Source organism: Prunus dulcis, chromosome 4 (genome assembly GCF_902201215.1).
Source record: "Prunus dulcis chromosome 4, ALMONDv2, whole genome shotgun sequence".
Lineage (NCBI taxonomy): Eukaryota > Viridiplantae > Streptophyta > Magnoliopsida > Rosales > Rosaceae > Prunus > Prunus dulcis.
Genome location: NC_047653.1, coordinates 18,356,408 through 18,370,590, shown reverse-complemented (window position 1 = coordinate 18,370,590; position 14,183 = coordinate 18,356,408).

Here is a 14,183-nt window from a genome sequence, read left to right as displayed (position 1 = left end):
TGGTCATAGGAACATTGATTGGGCGTCAATATTCAGCAAAGACCAGTACACAGTATCATCTCTATGTGTAGTGAATGGCAAGGTCTCAAGTCATTAAGTGTGGAGACACATTGATATGTGTGTAGATTCTTGTAGAAGAACAAGTACATTGAACACTTGAAAGAAGAAGTCTTGAAATCTTACCAGGATAATCATATAAAAGAAATGACCGGAGCAATTGTCAAAGTCAACATGTTGATCGGAGCAATTGACCAAAGTCAAATAGTTCGACCGGATCAATTAAGTAAGACTATAATTATAATTTAATATTTAAATTATAATTAAAAGATTAATTATGAAATTAATATTGATATATAGAAATATTGGATTGGGCTTTTAAATATGATTTAAAAAGAAATGGACAAAATAGCCCAATAGCCTATTGGGGCCAAGGGATAAGTGGCATAAGATGACATGACCCATGGACCAAATGGAGCCCCAATACCCACCCACAAATTTGGCAACTAAGGAGGAGCTCTCCCCTTGCCTTTTTGTGTTGTCCTATATAAGCTAAGTGTTGGAGAAAACCTAGCTAGGGTTTTTGGTTTCCTACTTTGGTTGATGAGTGATCATCTTTGTATCTCATCTTCCATAAACCAAAAATTGGTCCAATCAAGAAGTAGACTAGCATCCATACTTCTTGATTGCCTTCTCTTCATCTCTAGGAGCATTCGGTGTGGTGAGCTAGAGGACTCCAATCTTGGTGCCTTAAGGTGAAGGAGTCAAAATCAAGAGAAACAAAAGGCCTTTCCAACAAAGGTGTTCATTCTTGAGAAATCAAGAAAAGGTCATCAAAGGTAAAGATTTATTCCCTTTTTCATTTTTCTATTTGTGTTCAAAGAGACTAGGCTAAGATACTTGGTTTAAAATGAAAAAGGTTAGCTTAACTAGTATAAACAAAATGAATCTGCCATTTAGAATGTTTTTGTTGTATAGGTTGTGGCTAAAGTTCATTTCCTAAGCATTAGATGCATGTTTCCTTCAAGTGGCATCAAGAGCAAAGGTTTAGTCTCTTTGAACCTTTTATTTTGGTTATTGGTTTTAATATGGGCTTGTTTTCAAACTTATGTGATATATGTGTTAGATTTTTTATTTTATGTCACTTATTCATAGGATATGGGATATAAGATAAATAAGTAGGAGTATGAAAAGAAAAATCAAGAGATGACACCAATGAGGGTGGCGGCAAGGAGGGGCTTTTTGGGTCTTGTGTTTGTCCATATGTGAAATGTTTACACATGGTTGTGTTAGTCTTGGAATTCTAAGCATGGATATGATTTTGGCATGAATTTAGGATTTTTGTGTGATTTATGAAGAGTCATAAAGATTTGAAAAATGTTTTTGAAATGTTCTCGATGTTCATAGGAATTCTTGGCAAGCATGCTTTTTGATCTTATTTGATATTTGACATTTCTATGTTGAATGTTAGTCAAAAACATTTTATGACATCCTATGACATTTTCATATAGTATATAGTTTTTGTCCCCTAAAGTTTTAAAAAGAAACCAATGAAAATGAAGATGCTTTTTGGGTACAAAAGATGGTACCACCTTGTGGTCCCAAAATCACACCATCTTTTTCAAAATATCAACACACACACACTCTCTCCTACGTGGCCGGCCCCACCCAAGGATCCCTTTTGGGGTCCGCATGCAATTTTTGTAAATTAGGGGCTGTTTATGCAATTGTTGGAAAATTACAGTGTTGCCCAAAACTTTAATTAATTTCTGTTTTCCCCATTTCACTAAATGACAAAGTGTTTTCATCATTTTGTGAAAATTGTTATTTATTTGAAATAAATGTTTCATTAAAATTAAGCCCATATTATCCGATAAAATTTTAGAATTAGATTCTAATTAAGCCCATATTATCCAATAACAAATTTTAGAATCAGATTCTAAGTTAATTATCTAATGAACTAAATGTTTCATTGAAATTACGCCCATATTATCCAATAAATTTTTTTAGAATTAGATTCTAAGTTAATTATCTAATGAGATTAAATAATCAAAGAGATGATTATGGACTTATGAACACAAATACATGACACAATGTGATTGGCCGATTATTCATTAGATGAATGGAATAGGTTTGATTTATTGGTTTGTAAATTAATATGGGCTTGCATGCCTCTCCTCTCTCTTAATCTTAAATGTAATTCCCTTAAAGTCCATTGGGCTTTAACTTCTCTATCTCAAGTTCTCTATTCTCAAATAGTTATAGCGAAGAAGGAAGATTAAGAGAAGAAATAATTAAGTCAAGATTACTTGTATTATTCATGGATCCAACGCCCAGTAACAACCATGAATGTTTTAAGTAGTTAAGACACGTAATGTAACAACCCGATCCTAAATCAATTTTTAATTAATAATTTATTCTAAGAAAAGACTATTTTGCCCTTAGAATAATTTATTAGGATAAAAGTTGACTTTTTGATCGGGGAGGAATTTGGAGATTCCACTTATACCGTTGCACAGAGCACGTCGAAATGAGTCTGTAGACATGTGGTGGACTCAAATCCGAGTAGTATTGAAGAAAATACGATCAAAATACAATAAGGGGAAAAACCGTAATTTTGAAAAGTCAGATTTTTAGAACTCTCTCTCCCTCTCTCTCTCTCTCTCTCTCTCTCTCTCTCTCTCTCTCTCTCTCTCTCCACGACAGAGCCCCCTCGCTCTTCGTTTTTCCTCCAGCCGACAACCTTCATCCTCCATAACCATTGCCACCGGCCACGAGACTGGTGCCAAAAGGACCGACCCTTCATCCTCAATAACCACTGCCACCGGCCACAAGACCAGTGCCAAAAGGACCGGCCTAGCTCCGCCGTCCTGTCTCACCCAATCCCTGCCACCAGCCACCGCTCGTGCCGTAGGAGAACTCAAAGAAACAACCTTATTTTGACAGGATTTTTCACTGGCTCGATCTCTCTCCTCCGATCGCCATTTTCGGTGATCAAGGTATGGAATCTCATCTACTCTTCAAGCTCTAGCTGATGGTTGGGTAGGATTTGATCAATTTCTAGCCTAGGTGAGTTGATTTTGGATCCAAAGTTTAGCCGGTTTTGGGATCACGATTTCGGCCACTTTCAGCCATTTTTTGGGGTATGTCCAAAAACAAAAGTGTCTCCAAACGAGGTTTTACACCTAGGGTAGGAATCCTGGTTGGCGGTTTGGAGTTTTTCCAGCCGCCATAATTTTATCTGCACACCCATGAGCTGTCGGGGCATGGATAAGGTAGTGGGGGCCACATTTTATCCTAGAATGATCTCTTGGTCCTCACGAGCGTGTAGGTACTTTCGGATTCCAATTTGGTTAACGTTTGAACCCCTAATGGATCTCGCCTATCATGCGATTTCCGGGTTCGATACGTTTGAACTGTTGGATCATAGTCAATTTCATATATGTTGATCTAGGAAATTCCCGGATCTTATAGGATTCGACGGATTGTAAAATGGAGTCCCGGATACTCCGGAAATGCCAACCCTAGTGGTAGGTTTACAGTAATTGCCCGATTGTGTGATCGTGGGTAATCCGACCGTCCGATCGAGACCAAACTCTCGGGACATATGTCCTAGGCATATTGAAATCTTTAAGGACTCCCAGATTTGTGATAGGAGGTCGTGGGCCCGCCGGGCCCGGTTGATCAAGTTTAGGGGGTTTGACCTCTCAGTTGGCCATGAGTCTTCCGAGGTAGTTTTATCCTTCGAGAAATGTTAGAACGACCGTGTAAACGGGTCCTGATCGAAACATGAGTTTTTAGAATCATATTATGGTTTTTCAAACCCACCACAAGGGTATCCCCTAGTTGCTTTGAAACAATGTCATTTATAAAGGATGCCCCACGTGTTTCGGAGACTTCTGAACCGTGTGGTGTGAGGAATGCGGTTCATGTTGACCAACGGTCCCTTGAGGCCTGTGAGGATTGCGGCTTGGATAAAAGTGGTATCTCTGAGGCCTGCAAGGATTGCGGCTCGAATAGAAGTGGTATTTCGGAGGCCTGCGGGGATTATGGCTCGGATAGAAGTGGTATCTCCGAGGCCTGCAGGGATTATGGCTCGGATAGAAGTGGTATCTCCGAGGCCTGCAAGGATTGCAGCTCGAGTAGACTTGGTATCTCCGAGGCCTACGAAGATGTAATTGACGGTATTAATGGAATTGACAGATCAGGAATGGCGGTACTCCTTGGTGGAGAGAATTTCAGTTTTGAGATGTCCTTAAACTAAAGTAGAGATAGTTCAGTGTATAGCTTATTTATAATCAGTATATGACTATTACGATTATTGGGAAGTTGCAAAGTATTGTTTTAGAGTTTTAAATAAGATGTTCAATTACATTATTAAAAGGAAAGAACTGCGTGTGGCTTGATCCCTCAGTAAGGGTACGTAGGTAGCCTAATGTTACAAGGTGCAGCCACAAGTTGGAGTCTTTGAGATTGTTAATGTACTACTGATATTCTGAAAGTTGAGACGAGCTTTATTAGCAGAATGATTTATTTGATTGGTTGGGGCCTGAGGCCAGAATGATATGATGCTTGGTTTCTTAGATATAATTTAATGCATGCTAAACAGTTAGGTTATATAGGTATATGCTTATTTGACAAGTGGAATTTTTGGGGAAATAATCAATTCATAGAGGAGACTCTGCCTAATTTTCGGCAGAAGCCAAACTTAAGGAAAATTGATTTCTAGTTAGAAGGGCATTTCGGTCATTTGTGCTCGGCACTGGCCAAGTGTCGAACACTCACAGGGTTTGGCTTAGATTCCAAAGTGGAATTTGGGTCGGGTCCTGTCACGTAATAAAATCAACCTCCTTCCAAAAGCCTTAGATCCGACATCTTGACTAGATGTTTGATCGAAATCAAGTCCATAATCATCCATAAGCCTATAGATGATTATTTATCTAAACTTAAGGAAATGCAAAGACTTTTCATTAGTAGTAGTGGGAGTATCGTACAACTAGTAATATTCCCAAATCTCAAATAAAAGAGTTTTATGAAATTGATTTGATTTGCAAAACAAATAGTGGGAGTATCGTACAACCACTAATATGATTTAGAATAATAGTTGTCCTAGGCCAAGTAGTTTAATTGGATTAAACATGTTTATGATGAGACCTTAAAACGCTCAATTAACTAAATTAAGTAGAAAAAAGACAGACTTTTTGAAAGCCTAGTCGTGGCTTTTCACCATGGTTAATTCTGAATAGGCTTGACCCTTGTGAAGGCTTTGCCTCATATATGGGGGGCTAACAGCAAGATGTTATTGCTTAGGAAGAATTCATTTATACATTGGATGTTGCAAGGATAAACTCAAACATGGACCAACATTCTATTATGATGAGGTTCATGATTGTATCACTACACTTTGCAAGAATGGTGGGCTAATATTTAACTAGTACAATGATGCCTAACCATAATATTCGGGGGTAGAGGCCAAATTATATGGGAACTCACATCATGATGTGAATGAGTAGAAGGACTCTCTCTTTATTATTTGTGTTATCCCTAGATCCTATTATGGTGCAGTGATCCAAATAATAGGGAGCCTTCTATCCCGCTATGAGATATCTTACAAAAGTCTCTTGTATTCCATTTTTGAGGGATTATGGAAATCATTTAAAATAGTGGGAGGAGCCATAGAATTTAAAGTCCCTAAATCTATGGCCTTAACCAAAACAATCTAATTTTATTTCTGTTATGTTTGTAGATACTTCTGTAGAACCCTATTCATAACACATTACAAAAAAGCAAGCCTCAAAGCAACCATATAATATCAAAAGGGATTAGTTTTCATAAGGATGCTAAAAGGAAGAAGAGATGTAATGTACATCTTTCATACACAAGGAACAAAACTTATGAAGAAAGCAATTTTGTCCTTGAATCAATAATGGCAGTTGAAACTTCCACCTGGATAATGGATTCAGGAGCTAGCAGACACATTTGCAATACATTGCAAGGTCTAGCAGATCATAGGAAGTTGTCAAAAAGGGAAATAGTGCTAGTGTCAATAATGGTACCTAAATATCTGCAAAAGCGCAAAAGCAGTAGGCACTTTCCACCTTAAGCTACCACATGGGGAGACACTTGAATTTAATATTCCAAGTTGCTTAAAAAACTAGTATCTGTTTCAGCATTGCTGAATGAATATTACACTGTCACATTTAATAGAATGGGATGCTCTTTACAACAAGGCAATCAAATCATATGTAAATGTACTATGATCAATTGACTCTACCAAATTCAAATTGTGGAAAATAGTAACTGCTTGATTGAGATGCCAACACCTAAAAGGCCCAGAGAAGAACTCAATCTGACTCAAGTTTGGCACCTAAAGTTGTACATTGGCCAAGATAAGATCCAAAAGATGGTCAAACAGGGATTCCTTGAATCTTGGGTTCAGTCCCTATGCCCACCTGCAAATCCTGTCTTCAAGGGAAAATGCCAAACTTGCCTTTTTCAGGAAAATGGGAAAGAGTTACTGAGCTTCTTAAATTAATCCACACTGATGTATGTGGGCCATTGTCCACTACATTAAGGGGTCACTTTTCTTACTTCGTTACGTTCACCAATGATTACTCTCGGTTGGGATATGTATACCTAATAAAGTACAAGTCCGAGGCCTTTGAAAAGTTCAAAGAATTCAAGAACGAAGTTGAAAAACAAACAGGAAAGAGTATCAAGATTCTAAGATCAGATCGAGAAGGAGAATACTTGAGTACCGAGTTTCTTGAATATCTCAAGAAACATGGCATCCTATCTTAGTGGACTTCACCTGGAACTCCACAACTAGTGTCTCAGAAAGGAGAAACCGAACATTGATGGACATGGTCCGATCAATGGTGAGTTATATTGACTTGCCAATATCGTTTTGGGGATATGCACTTCAAACTGCAGCATACCTGCTAAACTGAGTACCTTCCAAATCCGTGCCCAAAACATTATATGAAATGTGGTTTGGGAGGAAGCCAAGTCTTAATCATCTTAAGATATAAGGATGTCCGGCTTATGTCAAAAAGTATGATATTGACAAGCTAGACGCTAGATCAGAAACTTGTAGATTTATTGGATATCCAAAGGAAACTTTAGGATACTACTTCTACCATTCAAACGAAAAAAAGGTGTTTGTTGCAAGATCTGCAAGATTTCTTGAGATTGATTTTACATTGGATGGCACATGTATGCAAAAGATTGAGCTCAAGGAAGAGTATAGCGAGCCTCATGAACCTGAAGTAGAGTATGATCTAATTGACAATCCGGTCCCTTTACCACACTCACCTAACCTCCACGTAGGTCTGAAAGGACCAGTAAAGCACCTGATAGATATTTGGGCTTACACCATGTTCTTCTCATAGGAGATGACATAGAATATCCTGAAACCTACACAAAGGCAATGTTGGACATTGACTCAAAGAACTGCAAGAAGGCATGAAGTCTGAGATGGATTCTATGTATGCCAACCAAGTCTGGACTCTAGTTGACCCACCCAAAAGTATTGTACCAATAGGAAACAAATGGGTCATCAAGAGGAAGAAGGCTCAGATGGTGAGGTAGATACCTACAAAGCTAGATTAGTAGCTAAAGGCTATAGACAAAGATATAGAATTGACTTTGAAGAAACTTTCTCTCCTGTAGCAATGATAAAAATCCATTCGCATACTTCTCGCCATAGCAGCATATTATGACTATGCGATATGGCAAATAGATGTGAAAACGGCTTTTCTGAATGGCCACCTTCAAGAAGAAATCTACATAGATCAACCTGAAGAATTCATATGTAAACATGAAGAGAATAAAGTATGCAAACTTTAAAGGTCAATCTATGGACTGAAACAGGCTTCAAGGAGTTGGAACATTTGTTTTGATGAAGCCGTTAAAGGTTATGGTTTTAGCCAAAATGAAGATGAACCTTGTCTATACAAGAAAAATAGTGGCAGCGCAGTCGTATTCCTCGTACCATATGTAAATGACATATTAATGTTTGGAAACGACATAGGCATGTTGACCTCTGTGAAACTATGGTTATCAAAGACCTTCTTAATGAAAGATCTGGGAAATGCATCTTACATACTGGGTATCAAGAGTTATAGGGATAGATCGAGAAAACTAATTGGATTATCTCAATCCTTGTATGTGGACAATGTGCTCGGAAGATTCCAAATGGAACATTCTAAGAAAGGTTTTCTGCCAGTCAGACATGGTACTCACCTGTCTAAGAGCATAAGCCCTAAAACCCCAGAAGCAGTGATACAGATGAGGAAGATCCCAATTGCCTCCGCAATTGGGAGCCTAAAGTATGCCATGCTGTGTTCGAGGCCTGATATTAACTATGTTGTGAGCATCACAAGCAAATATCAATGAAACCTAGGATCAGAACACTGGAGTGATGTAAAGACTGTGTTAAAGTACCTCAGAATGACCAAGAATATGTTCATAGTCTGCGGAGGAAACCCAGAATTACTGGTGGAAGGATATACATACTCAGATTTCGAATCTAATGTAGATATTCAAAAATCCAATTCTGGATATGTGTCCACATTGAATGGAGGGGCAATCAGTTGGAGATGTTGCAAGCAGAGCACCACTACGAACTCCACAACTGAAGCAGAGTACATGGATGCTTTAGAATCAGCAAAGGAAGCGATCTGGATAAAGGAGTTCATTACTGAACTTGGAGTGGTCCCAAGCATTGACTCACCAGTCATTTTATACTGTGACAATAATGGGGCTATAGCACAAGCCATGGAACCATGGTCTCATCAAGATCCAAGCACATTCAGAGGCACAATGATAAAAGAGTTAGAGTTAAAGCCAACTAATTATGTAATAGTTAGAGTTAAGGACATCTTTGATAAAAGATATATTATATTATCAATAGGAAAGAAATGTTGTTTTATACATTAAATCATCCTATATTATCTTTCAATATGTAGAACAACCATAGTCCAAGGAATACACAAGTAAATATGAGAGCTATGTAATAAGATTGCATACATGGAGACTTCTCATCATCCCTAAATCCTGAATATGTTCCTGGTCATAGGAATATTGATTGGGCGTCAATATTCAGCAAAGACCAGTACACACAGTATCGTCTCTATATGTAAGGAATGGCAAGGTCTCAAGTCATTAAGTGTGGAGACACATCGATATGTGTGTAGGTGCTTGTAGAAGAACAAGTACATTGAACACGATCTAACATATGTGTTACAGCATGGAAGTCTTTACTCACATGTCAAGCTGGAACTCATAAATTGCAATGGTGCAAACTAATGCTTAGACTTGAAGCATTATAAATGATTTGTGGCTATGTTGTTAATTTTTGAGGGCATTATACGGCCATGCTGAATTAGGCATAGCTTAAAGGTGCTCATCAGGATTCTTAATCGAGTCATGGAAGCAAATGAATGTACAACAAGGAATCTCTACTCTCAATAAAGGAGATAGAATACTCCAAGATATGATTGGTCAAACCTCTGCGCAGAGTAGTGGATAAGACTTGAAAGAAGAGGTCTTCAAATCTTACCAGGATAATCATATAAAAGAAATGATTCACATTAGGATATTGACAATCGGATTCCATGATGTAAGAATGTGAATAAGGAGTATAGGCATAAGAGAATGATTCAATTGCACGGTCATTCCAATTTGAATAGGTTCTTTCACAACTTCTCATTTAGCTCGGATAACCTGACTTGCTGTTAGGCGACAACCATGGTTTGTGGATCTCCTAAAAGGTTTCAATTAACCTTTATTAATAGGAAGAATTTAATTGTGCAATTTAATTCGTATATCATTTCTAGGGAGTTGAGTCAACCTACTACCTTCCAAAAGGGAACCTACAGATCTGTACACCCAAAGAATGTGATTAGAGATACAAATGAGGACAAATGAAATGAGGAGACATAAGTCAATGGTTGATAATCAAATGTCAAAGTCAACGGTCAAAAGTCAACATGTTGACCGGAGCAATTGACCAAAGTCAAATAGTTCTACCGGGTCAATTAAGTAAGACTATAATTATAATTTAATAGTTAAATTATAATTAAAAGATTAATTATGGAATTAATATTAACATATAAAAATATTAAATTGGGCTTTTAAATGTGATTTAAAAAGAAAGGGACAAAAATAGCCCAAAAGGCTATTGGGCCCAAGGAATAAGTGGCATAAGATGACATGACCCATGGACCAAATGGAGCCCCAATACCCACCCAAAAATTAGGCAACTAAGGAGGAGCTCTCCCCTTCCCTCTTTGTGTTAAACTATATAAGTTAAGTGTTGGAGAAAACCTAACTTAGGTTTTTGGTTTCTTACTTTGGTTGATGAGTGATCATCTTTGTATCTCATCTTCCATAAACCAAAAATTGGTCCAATCAAGAAGTAGACTAGCATCCATACTTCTTGATTGCCTTCTCTTCATCTCTAGAAGCATTTGGTGTGGTGAGCTAGAGGACTCCGATCTTGGTGCCTTAAGGTGAAGGAGTCAAAATCAAAAGAAACAAAAGGTCTTTCCAACAAATGTGTTCATTTTTGAGAAATCAAGAAAGGGTCATCAAGGGTAAAGATCTATTCCTTTTCTCCTTTTTCTATTTATGTTCAAAGAAACTAAGCTAAGATACTTGGTTTAAAATGAAAAAGGCTTAGCTCAACTAGTATAAACAACATGAATCCGCCATTTAGAATGTTTTTGTTGTATAGATTGTGGCTAAAGTTCATTTCCTAAGCATTAGATACATGTTTCCTTCAGTTTGACTTTGTGGGGGTCTTTTTCTTCCGGCAGCTGCAAATGGGCTGGGCTGCCGTAAAGCAGAAATTACTGGAATTGCCCCCTGTGCCTGAGTTCAAAAATTAAGCCCCAAAAGCACTTCGAAAGGGCAGTAAAGCCTTAGGAAGTGTTCTGGTTATCTTCACCAACGAAAATGATGGCTGCTTATAGGTAATTTATGCTTGCTTACAGATAAAGTTTTAGCTTAGCATGAGGAGATTGTGGCATGGGAGCAAGGTCAGCATGAGTTGAGCACCAAAGAGGAGAATAAGGCTTCCTAGGGAGAAATGGGAGTGTTTAAGATGAGGGAGACAAGGTTTGCATGATGATCTTGGCTAAAAGGGGCTAAAGGAAGGGCATTACTTCTTCCGACAGCTTGACAGACTCTGAAAATAGTCTGTTAACAGAGAAGAACGAAGAAGAAGAGTGAATAGGGCTACTGGATTTTGCTAGTAAGAGAGGGAGCTTGCTCTCTCAGCCTGGGTTGGTTTTTGCTAGGTGGAGGGGACCTCCTTTTATAGCTGCGGGAAACCCTCATTCCCCAAGAAACCCTAATGGTCTCTTCCCCATCTTAGCAAGGTTTTCCTTCCCTTTTCCTTTCCTCTCTTGACTTTTCCTGTTTTAGTGAGATTTTTCTCTATCTATTTGCACAAAATCAGGGATTTTGGAGCTCAAGGCCTCCTTTCCTGCGGCTGCTTCAGTAGAAGATTTCTACTTCCAGCCATTTTCTTCCTTTCTTTCTCACTCTTTCCTATAACCAGTTTTGATAGGGAAGGAGTTGGGATGTGTATGTTGGTTTAAAGAGTGTCTCTCTTCCTGGGAGCTTGCATGTTAACATCCCTTGGTTTCTCTGGTGTTTTGTCTTGGAACTTGATCCATTCCCACGTGCTGGCACTTCCCAGCAGCCTTATTCAATGAACTTTCAAACTTCCTTTTCGTGGCTTCTATTCCAGCTAGGTGCTGGAGCTTGTGGTTCATCTATGGCAATTGTATGGGCCAAGGTTCACTAAGTAAATGGGCTATTTTGTTGAATGATGGGCTTCTTGGTTGGGCTATTCTTTGATTGGGCTAATTTTGGTTGAGTTATTTTGGTTGGGTTATTTTCCCTTTTTGCTCACCCATATATTTGGGCTTAAGAAATGGGCTTGGGTTCCGAGGCTCCCAAGCAACCTGGAACCTCCATTTCTCGTCCCATCAATGGGCCTCATGACGACCTATTACCTTCCATACCACAACCCACTCAAGCAAGCCCCGGGCATCTTGCGTGGCTTGGGCCCACTTAAGCTTGTAGCATGGCGCGTTGTTTATTTGCTTGGCGTGGTATGTGTACAAGCGCATATGGCTTTCGCGTGCCCAAATTGGGTTTCTTCTGGGTAAGGTATTGCATTGGGCTGAGCATTTATTTGGGCCGAAGTGTGGATTTTTTGGGCCTCAACAGACTTCACTTCCTAGCTTTCATGGTCATCAAATTTATTTGGAGTCTAGTTACCAACAGTGAGGAGTCATTCTGACATACCTTTAAAAGCTAAGATATTGTGAACTGGGTCTAAATTAATTATTCTTGGATTAAATCACCATTGGTGGTAATTTAGATCTCAATTATCAATATAACGTGAATTAATTATTCAATTTAATCCCCCTTTTGTTGAATAGTATGGGTCATTCACCATTTTTGGTAACCAAAGCCCAATATCTTTTGAAAAGTGAACCCAATAGTTAATTTGGGCTAACAAGTAGATTTTAGTCCCAAGCAAAAGCATTTAGCGAATTTTGTTGACCTCCATGAACTGTTTTCAAATGAGATAATAATGAAAGACATTATGCATTCCATATTAGCTTATTTAATTTCACACGAGAGAGTTAAGGCATTCTCCAACCATGGGAGGCAAAACCCAAAATTTGGGATTTTTAGCCAAAACCTTCTCCAACCCATGTATTTGGAGGAGGGGGAATTTGAGTTGACTGAAAAATGGGGCGGTATTTGGCCCCAGATTCTAGTCTAGGCGGAATTTTTGTGGGGCCCAATTCACAGCAAACAATGGCCACGTGGGGCCTCATTCAAAGCAAATGATGGGATGTTGCCCACTACCCCAAGTTGCTAGCCGTGTGTCAAAAGCCTGGGCAACTTAAAAATTGCACTTCAATGGCTGCATTTCAAATGGGCTACTTCAATATATATATTTTTTTTCAAACCTAAAGGTTAGAAATCAACTGCTGGTATTAAAATTTGGCTGGATCAAAGGGGAAAAAAAAAATCAACAGCTAAAATTAAATCCGAAGATAAAAATAAGTAAATATATTATTCTAAGTTGGATGCAACCTCAAAATATATCTTAAACTCTATACATACCCATCAATTTGTTAATAAAATTATGCTTGTGAAATTTCGAAGTTTTTAAGTCAAAATGTTCTAATAAATAAATCATGGAGTAATATGCGAAAATTAACCACAAAAACAAAATAGGATTATATCATTTTTTAACAATTTAATAAAATTGCGGACTCGAATTATAAGTTCGCAAGATTAGAGAAAAAAACAATTTGAGTCTTAAAAATACACAAATAATTTTATTTTAAAAGGTAAAATTTTAGATTTCAGTCCTCTAAGGTTGGAGATGGCCTAAGAGCAACATTCTTTTTGGAACAATGGCTTGGTTACGTCGGTGGGTCGATAAATTGAATCGTGGAAGGTCTAAAATATCGGTGATATCGGAAATATCGATAGTCCAAAAACACGGAAATTTCGATGGAAATATCGGGATATTATCGATATCGATAAAAATTGAATAAAAACCACGAAAATTGTAAGAAAAACTTGGAAATTTTTATTGAAACTTTGGAGGATGCTTATTTAGTCAATTATCTATTAGTTTATCACAAAAAATTGGAAGGAAATGCATTGCATGATGGATTTAACTAATTTAAGTTGATTATATAGCAAGCTGACAAACACTGTGAGTGTAGAAAATATGTAGTAATTAATGAAAGAAGATTAAACACACCACAATCATTTATATATAAAAATTTACTACAATATTTTACATTTTATACATTGCATGCATGAACCAACAAGAAAACAATAATGAAACAAGTGTAACAAAATGTGATGGAAGCATATAAAGTCTTTAATAATGAATTTAGAGACAATAAATACACATGTAAGTGACCAATAAAGAATAGAAAAATTAAAAACCACATGTCATTGACTAAGTAAGTAATTGACACAATTTAAAATATAATACCACCCTTAAATTTGGAATAGATAATAATAAACATGCAAATTAAATAACAATAATGAATGAGAATAACTTACTATGAACTTGTGGGGAAATTGAGGTTGATAGATGTTGAGAAAAATATGAGCATTATGTTTTATTTTGG